This window comes from Chrysochloris asiatica, unplaced genomic scaffold (genome assembly GCF_000296735.1).
Source record: "Chrysochloris asiatica unplaced genomic scaffold, ChrAsi1.0 scaffold00039, whole genome shotgun sequence".
Taxonomy (NCBI): Eukaryota; Metazoa; Chordata; class Mammalia; order Afrosoricida; family Chrysochloridae; genus Chrysochloris; species Chrysochloris asiatica.
In genome coordinates, this window is record NW_006408557.1 from 9,631,748 (window position 1) to 9,650,642 (window position 18,895).

Consider the following 18,895-nt stretch of genomic DNA (forward strand, 5'->3'; position numbering starts at 1 on the left):
CTCTCTCCATGTCCTCATCTCTGCCTCCATCTCTGGTGTCACTTCTTCTCTGGATAAGGTCCCACATTCTGCTTGTGCTCTTCTCCCTTGATGGTCCTAGGGTCCTCTGTTTCTGGACTGTAAGATTAACTAGTCCCCTGTTTTTATTACAAAACTTGGAAGGGCATTTTTAACTGATATGTATTCAAATGACAGAGCTGATATAAATTCAAATTACAGAAGAGTTGTAAGAATAGTGCAATTTGCTCCTATATACCCTTACCCAGGGAGTCCTGGTGTGGCGCTGTGGGTTAATGCGCCAGACTGCAAAGCCGTTTGAACTGCAAGGTTGACAGTTCAAGCTCACCAGCTGCTCCTCGGAAACCCTATACAGGGCTGCTATAGGTCAGAACCAACTTGAAGGCACTCAACAACAACAACAACAACTCTTACCCAGATTGACCACTTGCTTTCTCATTCTCTTTTTTTTACAGATAGTTTCTTAGTTGTATATAATAGCACATACATACATAATTTTATCCCTATGTGCAGTTACATATGTAACATATTTTCCAAATCATTTTAGCAAACATTTACCTCTAAACACTTCAGTGTGTATTCCTTAGGAACAAGGACATTCTCTTACATAATTACAGTAAGTTATCAAAACCAAGAAATTAAGCATTCATTGTTATTACCCAACCTACAAACTGTCTTAAAAAAGTTTTGTTAGCTGCCCCTGACTCAGTAATGTCCTTATGTTGTTGCCAAGTGCCGTCAAGCCAGTTTCAACTCATAGTGACTCTGTATGGGGTTTCCTAGGAGTGACTGGTGGGTTTGAACCATCGTCCTTATAGCTGTTTCTTTTCCCCACATCTTAATCCAGTCTAGTCCCACTCATTACATGTAGTTGTCATTATTCTTTAGTTTCCAAATGGTATTGTTTTATGCATTTTATTTAATTATGTGTTTACCTTTTTGTTGAAGTGAAACATTCTTACAGAAAGTGCTTAAATCAGTAGTACCCAGCTCATGAATTTTCACAAAGTTGATTTGCCTGTGTAACCAGCATCTAGTATTGGTTTTAAATGGTGTCAACAAATAAATCTCTTGGTTATCAGAGTAAACAGTTGTCATGATGTGAGCCCAGCTTGTAGATGTACAGCCAGCCATGGCCTTGGAACCACAGGACATGAGATAACTCTGACAGAAGAACCTTCAGACATCTTCTTAATTCCATGTTTACATCCTCATCCTGTGGATTCATGTAACCCTTTACACCTACTTCAGCGTATCCACTTAGTGTGTTGATAACTGAATTAAAAGCAGAGCTTTAAAACTGCAACCTTAATTCAGGAATCTTTTTTTAAAGTACCTGTAACTAGACCCAGACAAATATAATCTGGCAAGTTTTATCACGTGAGCCAAAAGTTCTGACTATGGTAAGTGGTGTTTGCCTAGGCCACGTAACTCTGAGTCCTGAACCTGGGTCTCCTGCCTCTGAGGCTGATGCTCTTTCTATTGTATCCTGGGGCCCTGTTGTCCCAGCTGCTTAATTTCAGAGATGTTGTCTGGCCTTAAGAAGACTCCTGCACCCTTTGCTGGAATTCTAATTCCTAACCATCTTTTCTTAGAAGATGGTTTTTAAGGTGCTCTGGTAGCGTAGTGGTTACGAATTGGGCTGTGAACCTAAAGGTCAGTGGTTCGAAACTACCAGCTACTCCGCAGGAGAAAGATGAGGCTTTCTACTCCCGTAAAGATTTACACCCTCGGAAACCTTGAACAGGGTCGCTATGGGTTGGAACCGACTTGATGGCACTTAACAACAACAACCACCTTCTTTTTAGGAGTCCTGGTGTGGTGCTATGGGTTAATGCGCCAGACTTCAAAGTTGTTTGAACTGCAAAATTGGTGGTTCAAGCTCACCAGCTGCTCCTTGGAAACCCTATACAGCGTCGCTATGGATTGGAATTAACTCAGTGGCACTTAACGACAACAACAACTATCTCTTTGTATAAGTAGTAGGCCATCCAGACTTTCTGATGTCCTCAGGAAACCAGACAAAAAAGTGGGGAAAGGCACCCCTGAGGGACTACATTTTGGCTCACAGTCAAAGGTTATCACTGGCGTGTCACACACCAGTGAGTCCTGGTGTGGCACTGTGGGTTAATGCAACAGATTGCAAAGCCATTTGAACTGCAAGGTCGGCGGTTCAAACGCACCAGTTGCTCCTTGGAAACCCTATACAGGGTCGCTATGGGTCAGAACCGACTCGACAGCATTTAACAACAACAACAACATAATTTTCAAGGAAAAAAAAATTATAATATCCTGTTCTCTAACTTCTATAGATTCTGTTTTTAGAGGGTCATTTTCTTTATCCTCTTGACCTGAGTAAGAATCTTAGAAATTCTCTGATTAAGGGGAAAGTGAGTGTATCATAATGCAATGGTTAAACACTTGGCTGGTGACCAAAACATTGGTGGTTCAAACCCACCAGCCATTCCATGGTCTGTTTCTGTTAGATCCTTGGAAACCCTCTGGACCAGTTCTACTCTGGCCTATAATAGGGTTGCATGAGTCAGAATCAACTCGACAGCTGTGGCTTTGTTTTATGGTGATCGAACAACAAGGCATGTGTGCATACATGTGTGTTATGAGTCGGCGAGTGACAGAGCTAAATTTGAATGAACTTTAATTTCGCTCCCAAAATGTACCTCTGACTAGGAGAGACAAATGGCTTTAATGGCAACACAAGCCATTAATCAATCAGAGGGGATTTTCTGAATTGTCAAATGATTTAGTTATCGGTGTGATCACTACCTTTGGCCACTCAGAAGCGAGATACTTATTAATCATTTATTTCTGTCTTATTTGCATAGCCCCATCACATATTTCCTTAAGGACAGGGACAATGTTGTATACCTATTTGGGTATCCTTTTAGCCTCATACCCTATAAAAGCAGAAAGTCTTAAATAAATATGAGTAGACAATAACTAATGGACCAAATTTGCATATCTTTTCATGCTTGTACTTTGTCATCTTTGGTTTCCTTTTCTCCAACTACTTCCCAATATGTACTTTCCCGTCAGCAGAAGAACTTTTCTTTGAGAGTTTCATTAGCCAATTCTGCTCTCATTGCAGTTGAGCAACTGAAGCAAACTAGTTGCTTGAAGAGTTAATAAAACAATTTTATGGTTGTTTTGGTTTTTTTAACAAGTATGTATTCAACATTTATGATGAGGCCAGTTGAATAAGATCCTAGATTTTGTTGTTGCTATTAGGGGACATCGAGTTGGCTCCAACTTACAACAACCCTATGTATAACAGAAGAAAATGTTACCTGCTCTTGTACCATCCTCACAATTGTTGCTGTGTTTGAGCCCATTATGGCTGCCTCTGTGTCAGTCCATCTCATTAAGACTCTTCTTCTTTTTCACCGACCCTTTTCTTTGCCAAGCATGATGTCCTTTTCCAGTAACTGGTCCCTACTGATAACATGTCCAAAGTAAGTCAGACAAGGTCTTGCTGTCCTTGCTTATATTGAACTTTCTGGCTATATTTTTAAGACAAATTTGTTCATTCTTAATCCATGGCATAGTCAATATTCTTTGCAAACAAAATTCAAATGTATCTGTTTTTCTTTGGTCTTTCCTTTTCATTGTCCAGCTTTCACATGCAGATGAGGTGATTGAAAGTACTGTGTCTTGGGTCAGGCACACCTTAGTCTTCAAAGTGACATCTTTGCTTTTTAGCATTTTAAAGAGATCTTTCATAGCAGATTTTCCCAATGTAATACATCATTTGATTTCTTGACTGCTGCTTCCATGGGTGTTGATTGTATTTCCAAGTATAATGAAATCCTTGACAACTTTGCTCTTTTTTTTTTCAACTTTGCTCTTCTCCCTGTTTATTGGGTGTTGTTTATTGATCCAGTTGTGGGAATTTCTGTTTATTTTTTATATTGAGATGTAATTCATACTGAAGGCTGTTGTCGTTGATCTTCATCAGTAAGTGTGTCAGGTCATCTTGACTTACAGCAGGCAAGGTTGTATCATCTGTGTATCACAGGTTGTTAATGAGTTTTCCTTCAATCCTGTTGCTGCATTCTTCATATTGTCTAGTTTCTCAAGATTATTTGCTCAGTGTACAGACTGTATAAGCAAGGTGAAAGGATACCTTTTTTTATTAAACTATGAGAATTCCTTTGTACTGTTTGAACAACTGATTTTTTAACCTATCTACAAGTTCCTTATAAGCACATTGAAGTGTTCTAGATTTCCTATTCTCCACAATGCTATCCATAATTAGTTATGATCCATGTAGTCAAAGGCCTTTGTATAGTCAATAAAACACAGGTAAACATCTCTCTGGTCTTATCTCCTTTCAGTCATCTGATGTCAACAATGATATCGTTCCCTGTCTCTTCTGAATCCAACTTGAATTTCTAGCAGTTCCCTGTTAGTGTATGACTGTACAGACAGACAAAGCATTAGCTGGGTTCTCAGGGCACTCAAACCCCACAAGAACACTGCTGGTTCTGTGGTCTGTCAGTCAGCAGCATAAGTCTCCTCAGTGAATATTTTTAGAAACGCAGAATCAAAGTCAACTCCCAGGCATACTGAATCAAAACCTTCATTTTAACAATATCCCCAGGTAGCCTAGTTGGTTACGAGTCAGGCTGGTAACCTCAATATCAGCAGTTTGAAACTCCCAGCTGTTCCACTGGAAAAAAAATGAGGGTTTTTGTTCCCGTAAAGATTTACAGCCTCTGAAATCCTATCCAGGGTCTCTGTGAGTCGGAACCTACTCCACAGCACATAATCACCATCAACCACCAGGTGATTCATGTGCACATTCAAGTCGGAGAGACACAACTTGGTGACTATTTCATCTATTGGTTTTATTCCTCATAACAAACAAGGTTGCAGACCTCTTTATCAAACTCATTTTATTTGTTCAAGGGAGAAATGAGACCAAGTTAGCACTGGAATACTGTGTCTAATTCAAGCCACCGCAAGACTAGAATTGCAAGAATAGTACCAGGGACTCTTGAATTCCCATTGCCCAGGAAAACAGCCACAGCTGTAAGTAAAGGCACTGAGAAGTACTGAAAGCATTCACTTACCTAAAATGGGGGCGATGGTCTTAAAGTTCTGCACCTGAATTTATAGTGTAAAGAAAAGTATTGATTGGATGCTTCCAGAAACAGGTTCAGAGACAGGGAATGAATGTAAGTAGTTTATTTGGGAAGTGATCCCAGGAAGGTCAGATAGTGGAGTAGTACTACAGTGAGGCAAAGAAAAGAAACAGCCAATTAATCCAAAACCAAACCCACTGCTGTGGAGTTGATTCTGACTCATAGCAACCTTATGTTGTTGTTGTTAAGTGCCATAGAGTCGGTTCATAGCGACCCTGTATAGGGTTTCCAAGGAGCATCTAGTGAGTCTGAACTGCCGACCTTGCAGTTCAAACCAACCTTGTGGTCCAAGGCTTATACTACAGCGCCACCCCAGGACCCTTAACAACTCTATGCTGCTGTTGTTAAATCAGTTCAGACTCATAGCGACCCTGTATAGGGTTTCTGAGGAGCAGCCAGTGGGTTTGAACTGCTGATCTTGTGGTTCACAGTCCAGCAACCCTATTGTTGTTAAGTGCCATCGAGTCTATAGGACACAGTAAACCTATTCCTTAGGGTTTGCAAGACTGTAAATCTTTATGGGAGCAGTCTAGTTTTTCTCCTGGGGAGCAACTAATGGGTTCGAACCACCAGCCTTGCAGTTAGCAGCCCACTGCTTAACCCCTGGCTTCATCAGTGTTCGATAATAAATTGAAAACTGTGGGCAACTAGAGCTTATTATCTCTGAGGACTTCTGGGAAATTGTGTAGAACACATCAGAATGGTTCTGAGTATGGAGCTGGGGTAGTTATCCACCAGCTCTCAACTCTCACTGACTGGGGACTGCCATTGAGGGTGATAATTCCCTAGCACTACGGGCTGCCAGCAATAGTGCTTTCTCAACCCTTGGCCGGAAACTTTCAGGCCTTGCAGTAGAAAGCTATTCCAGCATAAGAAAATGGTGAGTCTTCAGGGTATTGGGTAGGGCACTAACAGCACTTGCTACATGCATCCTCTCAGAAATTATAACCCCAGGGTGCCTCAGCAGACTTCTGCATCAAAGTCAAAGCTCAGGTTCGTGATGAGGAACCAAGTTTTAAAGTATCAATGAATCATCCTCTCAAGAGTTACTATTCATCTTCACAAGACTATGAAAAGGACTTAACTTCACAGTTTCTTAAAATCCAAATTCCCTTTTCATAATCCCTCTGAGTTCTTCCTTCCCTAAATTAAAAAAAAAAAAAAAAATGTGTTGAGAGACATTTTAATACTCAATTTACAGAAAATGTTTTAAACTGTTCTATTTCAAAATAGATATTGCAAGGTATAGAATCATGCCCCTGTCTGATTCCTTTTCCCTTGGAATCCTTACTCCATTCTTTCTGCCCCCAAGGCACATGTGTTGTTGTTGTTGTTGTTAAGTGCCATCAAGTCAGTCGGTTCCAACTCATGTGACCTTTTATAGGGTTTCCAAGGAAGAATAATGAGTTTGAACCATTGACCTTGCCGTTCAAACCGACCTTGCAGTCCAGTGCATTATCCTGCAATGCCACACCAGAACTTCACATGTGAGCATCCCTTTAAATTAGCATTTCCCTTAGAGTGTCTGCAGAACACTAGTCCCAAAAATAGTTGTCAACAAAGAATCCCAAGACTACTTTATTTGAGGAATAGTGTCCAGTTCTTCCTTCTCCTGGAGACGCCCACTCTGGACATCAGCATCGTAAAAGGTTCTGAGAAATTTGCAGTGACCTTGTTTTGTTTAGACCTTGTTTAACCTGCTTACATCAGATGTTCTGAAATATTATTGGACCAGTAATCTGTTTGTTGAAATTACATGTTTATATCCTGCATCACTTGTATTATATGAAAAACGTTTCAGAAAATGCTGTTTTAAACATACCCCCTGTACTCTCTCTATTGTTGTTGTGAAGTGCCATCGAGTCAGTTCCGATTCATAGAGTTTCCAAAGAGCAGCTGGTGAACTTGAATTGCCAAGCATGCAGTTCAAAAGACTTTGCAGTCCAGCGCATTAACCCACAGCACCACACCAGGACTTGCACTGGAAATTAGCAGGCATTTGGAGTAGGTTGATTGGAAGTGGTGGTTGTAACGAAAATTGAAGCTCAGAGTTAACTTTTTTTTTTAACTAGCAAGAAGTGAAAACCTCTTTACACATAACTGTTGTTCTGGAATGAGGTTTAGTGGAAGGAATGACTTAGTGGAAGGAATGTGATTGCATATTGAAGTCAACTCCTGATGTGTAATTGAGCAGAATGGTTAAAAAAACATTGAGCAGGATAGATGAAATTCAAGTCTGAGTGTAACATGGGATGTCTGGCCAGGTGCCAGCCCTGGCTTGAGGGACTGAGAGGGCCAGTACATCAGCCATGATAATTGAAAGATGATCTTACTGCCTTTGTTTTATCAAGTTGTGAACCAACCAAATGACTTATTGCTGGCACTTTCATATGGCCAATTGCCAATTTAAACATCCATCAAAAGAAGCTGAATTGCTGAACCCTAGAACTGTGCAGAAAAGCTTGTCTAATTGTCATCCTGTTAACCCTATGTCCTCTGTGAGTCACCTCCATCAAATTCTCCTTTTATTTCTATTTTTACCAAAATAAAAATAGCTATTCTCTCTATGGAGCAAAACGTATCTGTTGTAGAAAACTAAAAGACCCTAAAAAGGATTAGTTGTCAAGTTGGTGGTGATGCATGACAAGTCCAGGTACTACATATGAACCATTGCCTGGTCCTGTGTTGTCTTCATGGCTGTTCGTATACTCTAGTCTACTGCTGTGGACACTGTGTATTTTCAGTGTGGTGCTGTGGGAATCACTGTGCAATGAACTGCAAGGTTGGCTTGAGCCACAAGGTCAGCAGTTCTAGCTCACCAGCCGCTCGTTGGAAACCCTGTGCAGAATAGCTGTGAGTCAAAACCGACTCAATGGCACTTAACAACTAACCTTGAGGGGTCATCTTCCAGCACGGTATCAAATAATGTTCTATTGTGATTGATCCACAAGGTTTTCCGGGGCTAATTTTTGGAAATAGATTACCAGGCCTTTCTTCCAAGTCTCTTAGAACCTGAGAGCATCACTGAAACCTGTCCACCGTATGTGACTCCGCTAGCATTTGATATACTCGTGGCATAACTACCAGTATCATAGCAACATGTCTGCCTCCACAGTAAGACAAACTAAGAGAGATGGACTTACAGTGTACCACCTGTATTTGGGTTGTGTGAGCATCTTGAAGCTAATGCATCAGATTTGGGCTATGATGTGGCACGGCAGGTAAATGCACTGGGCTGCAAGGTCAGTTTAAAACACAAGGTCTGCAGCTCAAGCTCACCAGCCACTCCTTGGAAACCCTATACAGGGCCTGTATGAGTTGGAACCGACTTGACGGCACTTAACAACAACAATACTGCTGCTTTGTAACTTTTTTCCCCACAGAAAATGCAATACATTGAATCATTGCTATATAATATGTTGTTGGACAGAATTGCTGTTGTTGTTAATGATGTCAGTAATTATAGACCCAAATCACCATTTTAATGCTTGTATGGTTATATCGTCCTCTATTGAATCTGTCCACTGTTATCAGATATTTCATCCTTTTTCCATTGTTTACTATTATGCTGACTGGCAAGAACCTTCTTTCACATATATCTAATTATCTTTGGGTGGATTCTTAGCATTAAAATGCTGATTTCAGTAGTTTTCCTACTTAAATTGTTGACATGTACATCCAGAAAGAGTGAATCATTATTTCTCCTCAAGAAAGCCCAGTGAAGACAGCTGCTCAGTAGAAGCTGAAGGTGGTAGAGGGAAGTGAAATGAGTGCAGCACCCACAGCACTGCATTCCGGAAAGGCGAGGAAGGACAGCTGGGGATCACCAAGCATATGAACCAGAAGAGGCGTTACCAACACTCATCTATTTAATACTTGAGGAAATTGAAGTCCAGGAAGCTTGTGTAACTCCTCTACCACCACCACTACTACCACCACCACCCTGCAAGGTCTCAAAGATAGCGGTCTTTTTTTTAACAACAGAGAGCCCCAAATTTGAGGGATCATTTTTGAAAAGTGGAAAGTATGCCTCTCTTACAAATGCATTAGTGGTTATGTGTCAAAGATTGATTTTACTCCTCCATAAAGACAAAAGGTTATTAGTGGTTACCAGGAGCTGGGGAGAAGGGAAATGGGAGTTACGGTTTATAGGGTATTGAGTTTCTGTTTTAAAACCAAACTAAACTTGTTGCCAGTGAGTTGATTCTGACTCATGACAACCTTATGTGATACAGAATAGAGCTACTTTACAGGGTTTCTTGGCTGTAGTCTTTACAGAAGCAGAACGCCCGGCCTTTCTTCAGCAATGCTATTGGGTGGGTTTGAACCACCAATCTTTAGACTAGTTGTTGTTGTTTCATACCAACTCATAGCAACCCTGTATAGGGTTTCCAAGGAGTGGCCGTAAAACGCAGGCTTCTGAGTATTGAAGAGTATCTTCAGGGCAATAGATTCAGGGGGTTATATAATCTTTATTACTCCAGGAAGTTTGGAGTCCATGAGAATTTGAAATCCTGTTCTATATTTTCTTCCTTTTAATCAGGATTTTTCTCTAGAATCTTTCATTAAAATGTTCAGTCATGGTAGCCAGTCTCCACTCAGTTCTGGTCTCATAGCAAAGGAGGCAGTTGTTCATGAAGGCCATTAGCCACACATTCCTTATCCTCCTCCTAGTCTTGTCTCTCCTTCTCCAACTCTGTTGCTCAGTGTATAATTTCAAAATGAAAAAAACAACTCTGGATTGGGCCTCTCGAAGTTCCCTGAAGCAGAGATATTTATTTAAGTACCCTCCCAGCCTTTACATCCCTACCATGTGTGGTGAAGTGTCAGCCCAGGTTGAGCCAAGTCCCAACTCTTATATGTTGGTAGAAGCAGTTTACAATTTAGTCCTTGGCAAGACTGAATTTTAAAGCAAACCTCTTGCACTCAGTAAGAACTTAGCTTTGGATCAGAAGAGTGCTGTTATCATCTGGGTATACAACCAAGTTGGTAGTTTTGGTGATAACTAATTGAAAAATCTTGACTGGTATCGTTTTTTATTAGAATAAACACCTTTAAAACATGTGCTGAATGGAAGGGAGGAGGTTTTATTTACCTTTCGGGCCCTTGATTTTCCTCAGCTAGGAAACTCCAGATCCTTTCCTGCCGCACATAGCCATCCGCTTGGCCATACTAGCCTGGTCTTGAAGTGAAACACACAAGAAGCTTGCCCTGCTAGAAATGCCCTTCCAGAGATTGCTGATTTTTCTGTTCTTTTTCCTTTCATCGTATTTTTCCTGAATTTTATTTGCTTTTTTGGTTTAATATCTCTTCCCCTTCAGGAGTCAGTTTGGTTCCCTTCTTGCCTCATACCCATTACTGGTATGTGTGCTGTCAATGAGTACAATGCAGCTCTTTACCAGAGTCTCGGTGCAGACCAACTCATTATTGGACACTCTGTAGACAACATCAGTGATTCTCATTTTGTGAGTACAGCACTTAGAACCCCAAAAGTCATTCCCCACATCCAGCTTTAGAGCCCCATACTTTCTGTTGCCTCCTCTAACACAACTGTGTATGCCACGGAAGCCAATCTTAGTGTTGGTAGCCAGGCGACCCAGCTCATACTTCCGCTTTCTTGTGATAGGACTTTCTCTTGCCCCCAGTCTTGTGGCACTTGTGCCAGTTGTCCTAGGAGATGCCCACCGTTCAGCACTGGCTGGAAAGACTGAAAGGTATCTTTTTAGTGTGTCCACAATTCCAACTACTTCCCCATTATGTCCCTCTGAGATTTTAATGAAGCTCCGCCACCTCTGTGTCCTGATTTACCCCTTGTCTAGAAGGAAAACGAATAGGGAAGTGACCAAGAGGAAGACAGAAGAGGGAAGAGGACTCATTCATTCAACAAATAATGACTACCAGGAACTGTTCTGGGCTCAGAGGCTATAGCAGTAAACACAAAGAAGCATACCTGCACTGGTGGAATTTACCTATGGGTGGGAAGCTTCCAACTCCAGAACCCACCAGCAGAACCATCAGCCTTGTCTACTAAAGAGTGATGCCCAGCAGTAAGGTTTGGTGTACCTTAGGCCAGATTCAGAACTGAGGAGTTTCAAGAAAGTGGTTCATGAGGAGGTGTTCCCAAGAGAAAGCTCTAGGGGAGTGGGTGTTGGTGCCAGTCACGGAGCCTTTTCTCCACCAGCAAATACTAATAATAGGCCACTGCTTAGGACTTTGCCTATATTCACCTCTGTGAACTTCCAAACAACCCTAAAAAGTTTCTGAATATCCTCACTTTATGGATAATGAAGTTTTGTTGTTGTTAAGTGCTGTCAAGTCTGTTCTGACCCATAGCAGCCCTGTATAGGGTTTCCGAGGAGCGGCTGGTGAGCTTGAACTGCCAACCTTGCAAGTTATACCTCTTAAAGAAGCAGAGATGAAAGAATTCTAAATGAGAACAAACTTTGCTTTTAAATTAAGTGAACCATCCCTGTGTGTTTCCTTTAGATAATACTATTTACTGCTTTGAACCTATAGGACAGAGTAGAATTGCTCCTTAGGGTTTCTGAGATTGTAGGTCTTTACAGGAGCCAACAAGCTCATCTTTGTCTTGAGTGGCTGGTGAGTTTGAACTCCTAACCTACAGATTAGCAACCCAATGCTTAACCCACTGTGCCACCTGGCCTTCTTCTGCTTTGAGCTAAAAATGGGGAATTTTTTCATGTCAAATTGTTCATTTCTTATAACTCAGGCTGGGATGAGGGATTATCACTTTTACTCAAACTGTGTTATTTCTTATTCTATTTGTTTTAAAGCACCAAGGTAGGAATGAAATAAAAAAATATAATGAATGTTATTTTTGGTGACTCTGAAGATTCCAGTTGTGATAAAGATGATTTCCCCCGAAGAAGAAATAAAAATATAATCAGGACAAAATCAGTGAAACAATAAAGAGCCCCTTGTACTCATCAGAGTGACAAAAAAGTTTAAACATTTGATTATATCTAGTGCTAACAAGTGATACTGATGCTTTAAGCAGCTGATGAAGGCAATATGGATGGGCCCAACTGCCTGGATAGCAAGGGCCTAATGACCTTTTAAATGCATGGAACCTGGCTTTTTCTCTTCGGTGTCATGCAGGCTTACAAAGAAGCACACACCAAGATGTTCAGTGCATTGCTGCTTGTGATAGCAAAACAATGGAAGCCTACGGAGCCATAAGAAGTAGAATGGATATATGGATACATAGTCCTATGTTGGACAACCTTTTCCAGTTAAAATACATGAACTAGAGTATGGCAGTATGGATAAGTCTCACAACATTTTGTTGAGTGAAATAAGCAAGTTCCAGGGCAATACATACAATACAGTACGATTGATTCCATTTGGTAGAAAGATACAAAATGATGCCATTTAAGAATGATAAACAAGGAGCCCTAATAGCGTAATGGTTACAAATCGGGTTGTGAACCACAAGGTCAACAGTTTGAAACTACCAGCTGTTCCGCGGAAGAAAGATGAGGCTTTCTGCTCCTGTAAAGATTTACAGCCTCAGAAACCCTGTACAGGGTCTCCATGAGTTGGAACCGACTCCACGGCACATAACAACAACAAGAATGATGCACACAAAACCGATTATTTTGAGCAGGTGAAAGGTGTTTTGAAAAAGATGATCAAGGGAGATTAGCTTTCTACTCATTTCCCCTCCCCCCCAATGGGAATGCATTCATGTACTGTATTTTTGTTGTCAGTTGTTGTCGCCTCATGGTGTTCCTGTGTACTAGAGAGAAAGACATTGCCTCATTCTGCGCTGTCTTCATGAGTGTTGGTGTGCATCCATTGTTGACTGCTGTTTATTTTGAGTACCTTCCAACCTTGGAGGCTTATCTCCCAGTACTGTATCTGACAATATACTGCTGTAATTGGTAGGGCTTCCACTGGCTAATTTTCAGAGGTAGATTTCCAGAACTTTCCTCCTAGTTTGTCTTAGTCTGGAAACTCCACTGTTGCCAAGTGATGCACTAGTATGTGACATAACTTTCACCATCATATCAACATACAAGCCACCACAGTATAACAAACTGACAAACGGGATAGTGGATGTACTACATATATGCCTCAGTTAGCATGGCATTTCAAAGCTATAAATGCAAAATCCTTGGGAGGCATAACACACCAAGTTTAATAAAGGAAAATGGCAAGGTTCCTCTGAGGTAGCATAGCACTGCCCCTCAGATGCTGCCCAAGAATGGCTCCCATTGTAATAGTTCCTTGGGCAAAAGTCATTTGAAAGATTTGGGGCAGTCCCTTATTTTCCAGATGATTTTAGCAAAATCCAAAAGTGAGGTGTCTCCACCAGGTGTCTCTAGCTCAGCAAAAACAGACAAGAGAAGTAATTGTTTTGGCCATGTGGTTTCTCATGACCTGGAGGTGTATCTACTCACAGAGCTGGTGCATGGAAAAGGCTCACCACACTCCAAGGCCAATGCAAATTTCATAGCTGGGAGCCTGACACTGGCCTTTTCCCACACCCTAGCTTTCAAGTCTTCATCATATCAGTAACACATCCCTTTTCAATCCACGATAACATTCCTGAGTTAGACTGGAATTTGAAGAGCATTCTCTCAGAACCTGCTGTATAAGCACTTTCTTGTTTTATTTTTACTTGACCTTCAAAAGAAATTATTCTCCTTTTATCAAACCCTAAAAGAAAGAAAACAAGATTTGGGGCCCTCCCTTTTGCCTCCTCTTTCCTGCTTCCTGTACACACAGGTACTTCTTACCCTACTGGGGGAAAACTGGTATCTAGTGGGCAGACAGGAAAAAGGAAAATCAAGGCTTTACAAACACTAGTTCTTTGTAAGCTCAGGTCTCTGTTGCCAATGATAAAATGGAATTTCCAGGCTGGGAAGTCTGTGAGTCTGTTTTGAGAGTCCTTTAACTCTCTGCTTAATATTAATGTTCACCATTCCTATAAACTGATCATTGGAAAAGAAAGAAAATTAGGTAGCACTTTGGTGTCAGTTGAAATGTGTTTTAAAAAACCCGTAACTTCCCCCACCTCCCAGCATCATCAGCCTTACTTAGCATCCTGGGTTTTAAGAATAAAGCCACCCAGATGGGCTCAGGGACTTGCCAAGGTGGTCCAGTGAACAAGAGCAGAGACATGATTTGACTGCAGATTTTTCCAAGCCGGAGGCTGGTGCACTCACCACCCTGCACTGCTAAACCACTAGGTGGGTGACAACTGAGCCTGCCCTGGAACTGCACAAGATTGTTCTTCAAGTGTAGCCCCTAGATGAGATCTCTCCCTGCCTAAAGGAGATTATACAGCATGGATACAAAGTGGTACAAATCAGGGTAGACTCCTGCACAAAACTGAGAGTCCAGGGCACCCGGCCCTGGGTGTGGTTTCAAAAGGTTAGCAAGGAACATGCAGCTTAGATGCCAGTTAGAGTGAAAAACTACCCAAGTGAACATGTTTTGTCATGCACAGATATTCAGTGTTCCAGGAGCCCCAGGGTACTGGGTTTCTGAGTGGAATGAGGAGGCACGCAGAGAGCCCACTTCTGGTCTGCTTTCCTTCATCTGCTTGTGACTGTCAGCAGGCCCCTTCCCTTTGTCTTCCCTCTGAGGCAGTTGCCAAGCTGCCCAGCCCCACCAATTGACCTTTCACCCTGCTTCAGAAGACAAGCTCACACTCCCAGGGTTCAGGAGTTTTGCTATGCACAACGGATAACAAACACTTGACAGTGCAGGCCTTTCTAGGGTGAGTCGACTGTACTCTGCTCGTAGTAGGCTGTCTTGAGTCAGAGCCTTAGTCACTGCCTATGAGTTTGTTGGGGATTGCTTTGGGGGAGGGTGAATCCACTCACTTCCTGGCCAGCCAAACAGGATCCTGGAAGGCAGCTCTTCCTGTTGAATTCTGGACTGGTACAGTAATGTGTCAGGACCTGGGGTTATTAAAGTGAATGGGGGGTAACTCCAATTAGCAGCCAAAAACCAATCATTCCATGAGTCAACCCTAACTCATGGGGACTATGTGTGTCAGTAGAACTGTGCCCTACAATAGGATTTCATATGGGTGATTTTTCAGTAGATGGCTAGACATATCTTTTGAGGTGCCTCTGGGTAAACCCGAACCTCCAGCCTTTGAATATGTTAACCATTTGTACAACCAAGGACTCGCCGATGACCTATACCAACTGTTTAATGACAAACTTACATTGAAACTGTTTAGTTCAGACCCTTCCCCTTTCAGTGCTTTTTACTATCTGAGAATAGATTTTGCAAGAATCAAGCTTAAGGGTTGGGATCAAATGTTTATGTTGTTATTGTTAAGTGTCATTGTTAAGTGCCAACTAATAGTGACCCTGTGTAGGATTTCCAAGCAGCTGCTAGTGGGTTTGAACTGCTGACCAGTGCTTCTTCTGTAGTGCCACACCAGAACTTGAAAAAAATAAACACAAATTTATCTAGGAACAATGTGGAAAACACCCCAAATCCCATCAGTGGGAGCTGGGCATGACCTCAGGGAGGAGGGAATGCTTTTGGGCCTGGTGGACCTCTGTATCCTCAAATCATAACAATGAAGAGCAGGCCTGGCCCTGGAATACTAAGCCCTTGCCCATTTATCAGAGATCCCTTGGTGTTGTCAGACAAGTGACTGAGAACAGAATTGGGGCTGTGGGGTGGCAGGCATGGGGGACAGCAAAGGGAGGACTGTGGAGATAAAGAGGCTAGAGAAACCCACTGACCCAGCAGAAAAGGACCTCATTAGGAAGCCAATCAACAATGCTGCCCTCTTCCCCTCTGTATCTTTGGACCACTGTGCCCCCCTCTGTACCATAGTCAAGTAGCATTATCAATGATTCTGTGTAGGTTCTCCATGTTTAGTTAAGGGAACACCTGTGGGATGCAGAAGTCTAAAGGCACAGCTCTGTCCCTGCAGCCTCCATATAAGGCCAAGGCATCAGCTGTGCAGATCTGGAGGAAACAAACGACCTATAGGGTATCTGCTTCCTCTCTAAAGAGGGCCTGCTGGGACTTTTATGTTCCAATCAATATGGTGGCCATGAAGGTGAGTGAGGGATGAGAGCATGAGCATGCATTGTGGCCAGTCTTCCTGCTGGACATAGCAATCCACCTAGGCTGTGGTTGGTCCTCCAGTGGTCAGGGCTTTCTGCTTCCTGTGGCTTACGGCATTCCAAGTGGGAGGGTGGGAACACAGCCTCAGAATTGTGGGGTGCCAGCAGAGGCACTTAGATTCCCCAAAGTCACTCCAACAACTCCCTCTGTTTAGTTCCTGTATCTCTTTCTATTTGCATGCATCTTTTCTACTTTCTTTTTTAAAACTGTTTTCCTTATAATTTTGATAATGAAATATTCAAGCATATAAAAATGTACACATAATGCTAAAACACTCACCACTCAGCTGTGTCAAATTATATAATTTTTTGCCTTTTTGTTTTAAGAAAAAAATCACAGATGTCTGATTCTTTCACATGTAAACACCTCCCTCCATCTCTTTTCTCCAGAGGCAACCACTATCTTGAATTACATTTATAAACAACCTATAGTGCAGTTTTGTGTGGTTTTCAACTTTATATATAAATACAACTTCTGCTGCATGCTTTCTTGGGCTAAACATTGTTTTTGAGTTTTATTTCTACATTGTATTGATACATACAGCTCTGAATCAATCATTTTAACTGAAGTGTTGTTATGGGTGTTTAGATCCCATCTTCACATAATATAAATTTCATTGTTTGCTGTTGTTAAGTGCCATAGAGTCTGTTCCAACTTTTGGTGACCCTGTATAGGATTTCTGAGGAGCAACTGGTGAGTTTGAACTGCCAACCTTGTGGTTCAAACTGACCTTGCAGTCCTGCACTTATCCTACAGCACCACAAGTAAGAGTAAAAAGACAAGAGAAACGTAGATCACCCAGGTGAGGGAAATCATAGATGCCATGATTAATTTCCAGAGTTCTACCTAGACACAGATTCCTGGTGTGGCGCTGTGGGTTAATGCGCTGGACTGCAAAGTCACTTTGAACCGTAAGGTTGGTGGTTCAAGCTCACCAGTCTCTCCTCGGAAAGGATTGCTATAGGTCGGAATCAACTCGACAACACTTCACAACAACAACAAACCTCCACATAGAAGGAGCTCTGGTAGCGTATATCAGGCTACTAACCTCAAAGGAGCTCTGGTAGCGTAGTGGTTACGAATCGGCCTGTGAACCACAAGGTCAGCAGTTAGAAACTACCAGCTGCTCCGCGGGAGAAAGATGAGGCTTTCTGCTACCCGTACAGATTTATAGCCTCGGAAACCCTGTTTAGGGTCGCTATGGGTCAGAACTGACTTGACAGCACTTAACAACAACAACAAACAACTAACCTCAAAGTCAGCAGTCGGAAACTACCAGCTGTTCCATGGGAGAAAAATGAGGCTTTCTGCTCCCGTAAAGATTTGGAAACCCTAAATGGGGTCTCTATAAGTCACAACTTACTCCACAGCACATAACCCCCACTAGCTCCACATGCTACCTCCACATGGTAAGCTTTTGTAGGGCACAGAGGATAAAAGAATCTTCTCTCACAACCATGACTGGTGGCATCACTGTGTCACATAAACATGTCGGCTCTACAGAAGCCGGGAGGGGACTATTGCAGATTGGAAAGCTTACAGACTATCTCTGAGGTTTCTGGAGTATGACATCACAAACCAGGTGACCATTAAGGGGTGTGCCCAGGAAAGTTCTTGTAATGGTTTGCTGGAGGAAGTGGCCCGAAACCCACATTTAAATATGCTGTGTTTCTAACTCTGGCAGGATAGCTATCAGAAGTGCATAAGGTACTCAAGAAAAATTGGCATCTGAATACAAATCTAGGCACAAGCTAGAACTAAGCTCTGCCTGGCTGGAGTCATTTACAGGCAAAAAGTGTTCAGATTTCATATTCTAAAACAGTATCCTAGAGAACAAACAAGATGGCAGATCGGGTGGAAGTACAGTAAGGAGCTCCGCCAACAGCAACACAGAATACAGAACCATGCAGGCTCAGGGGATGGTCCCAGAACTCTGAACCACATGTAAAGGAATATTTAGAAGGTTGGAAGGCTTACCGCTAGGGGAATTTGTGGCAGAAGAAAGAAATCCATTGCTTTCTAATTCAAGATGCTCAGCTGCTCCAGGAGCCGCCATCTTGTGTGGGGCCAAGCGGGGGAAGGATCGGAGCAGCCACAAACACCTGACAGAGCCACGGAGATAGACGTGTGGCCATTCTTTTCTTTTGGTAGCTGTTCACTGGTCCCTTGCTGTCTGAGCACTCCATTCTGGTGACTATAGGGGTGCCTGAGCTAGTGGGCACCCCAGCCCCACCCTCGGAGGGTTCTACTACACATGCGCACAGATCTCCTCGAAATTTAAAGAGACAGTTTCTAATTAAAACCAAATGGCCACAGCCAGCCCTGAACTGTTTATAACTAGAAAAAAGGCCTGAGCGGGGATTGTGGAGTGGGACAGGCAGACAAAAAAGGAAATAGGCTGAAATTTAAATCCTAAGTTATGTCAAAACAACCAACAGTGGCATCTTGAAATTTCTCAAGAAGAAGAGTGAAAAGGGAAGCCCATTTCCTGATCACATCTACCTGGAGGAAATCAGAAAGCATTAAAAAATACCAAAATACACACCCATCTAAGTATTAAGGCCACAGATAACCTCTGAATATACCCC

General features: G+C 42.2%; 1 protein-coding gene and 1 pseudogene across 1 annotated transcript in view; one reads left to right on the forward strand and one right to left on the reverse strand.

The window, feature by feature from the left end:
* The window catches only part of RIN2 (Ras and Rab interactor 2), a 150,430-nt gene that overhangs the window by 25,559 nt on the left and 105,976 nt on the right, over window positions 1–18,895 (forward strand). The window lies entirely within an intron of this gene.
* Window positions 10,268–10,868, reverse strand: LOC102822547 (annotated as a pseudogene).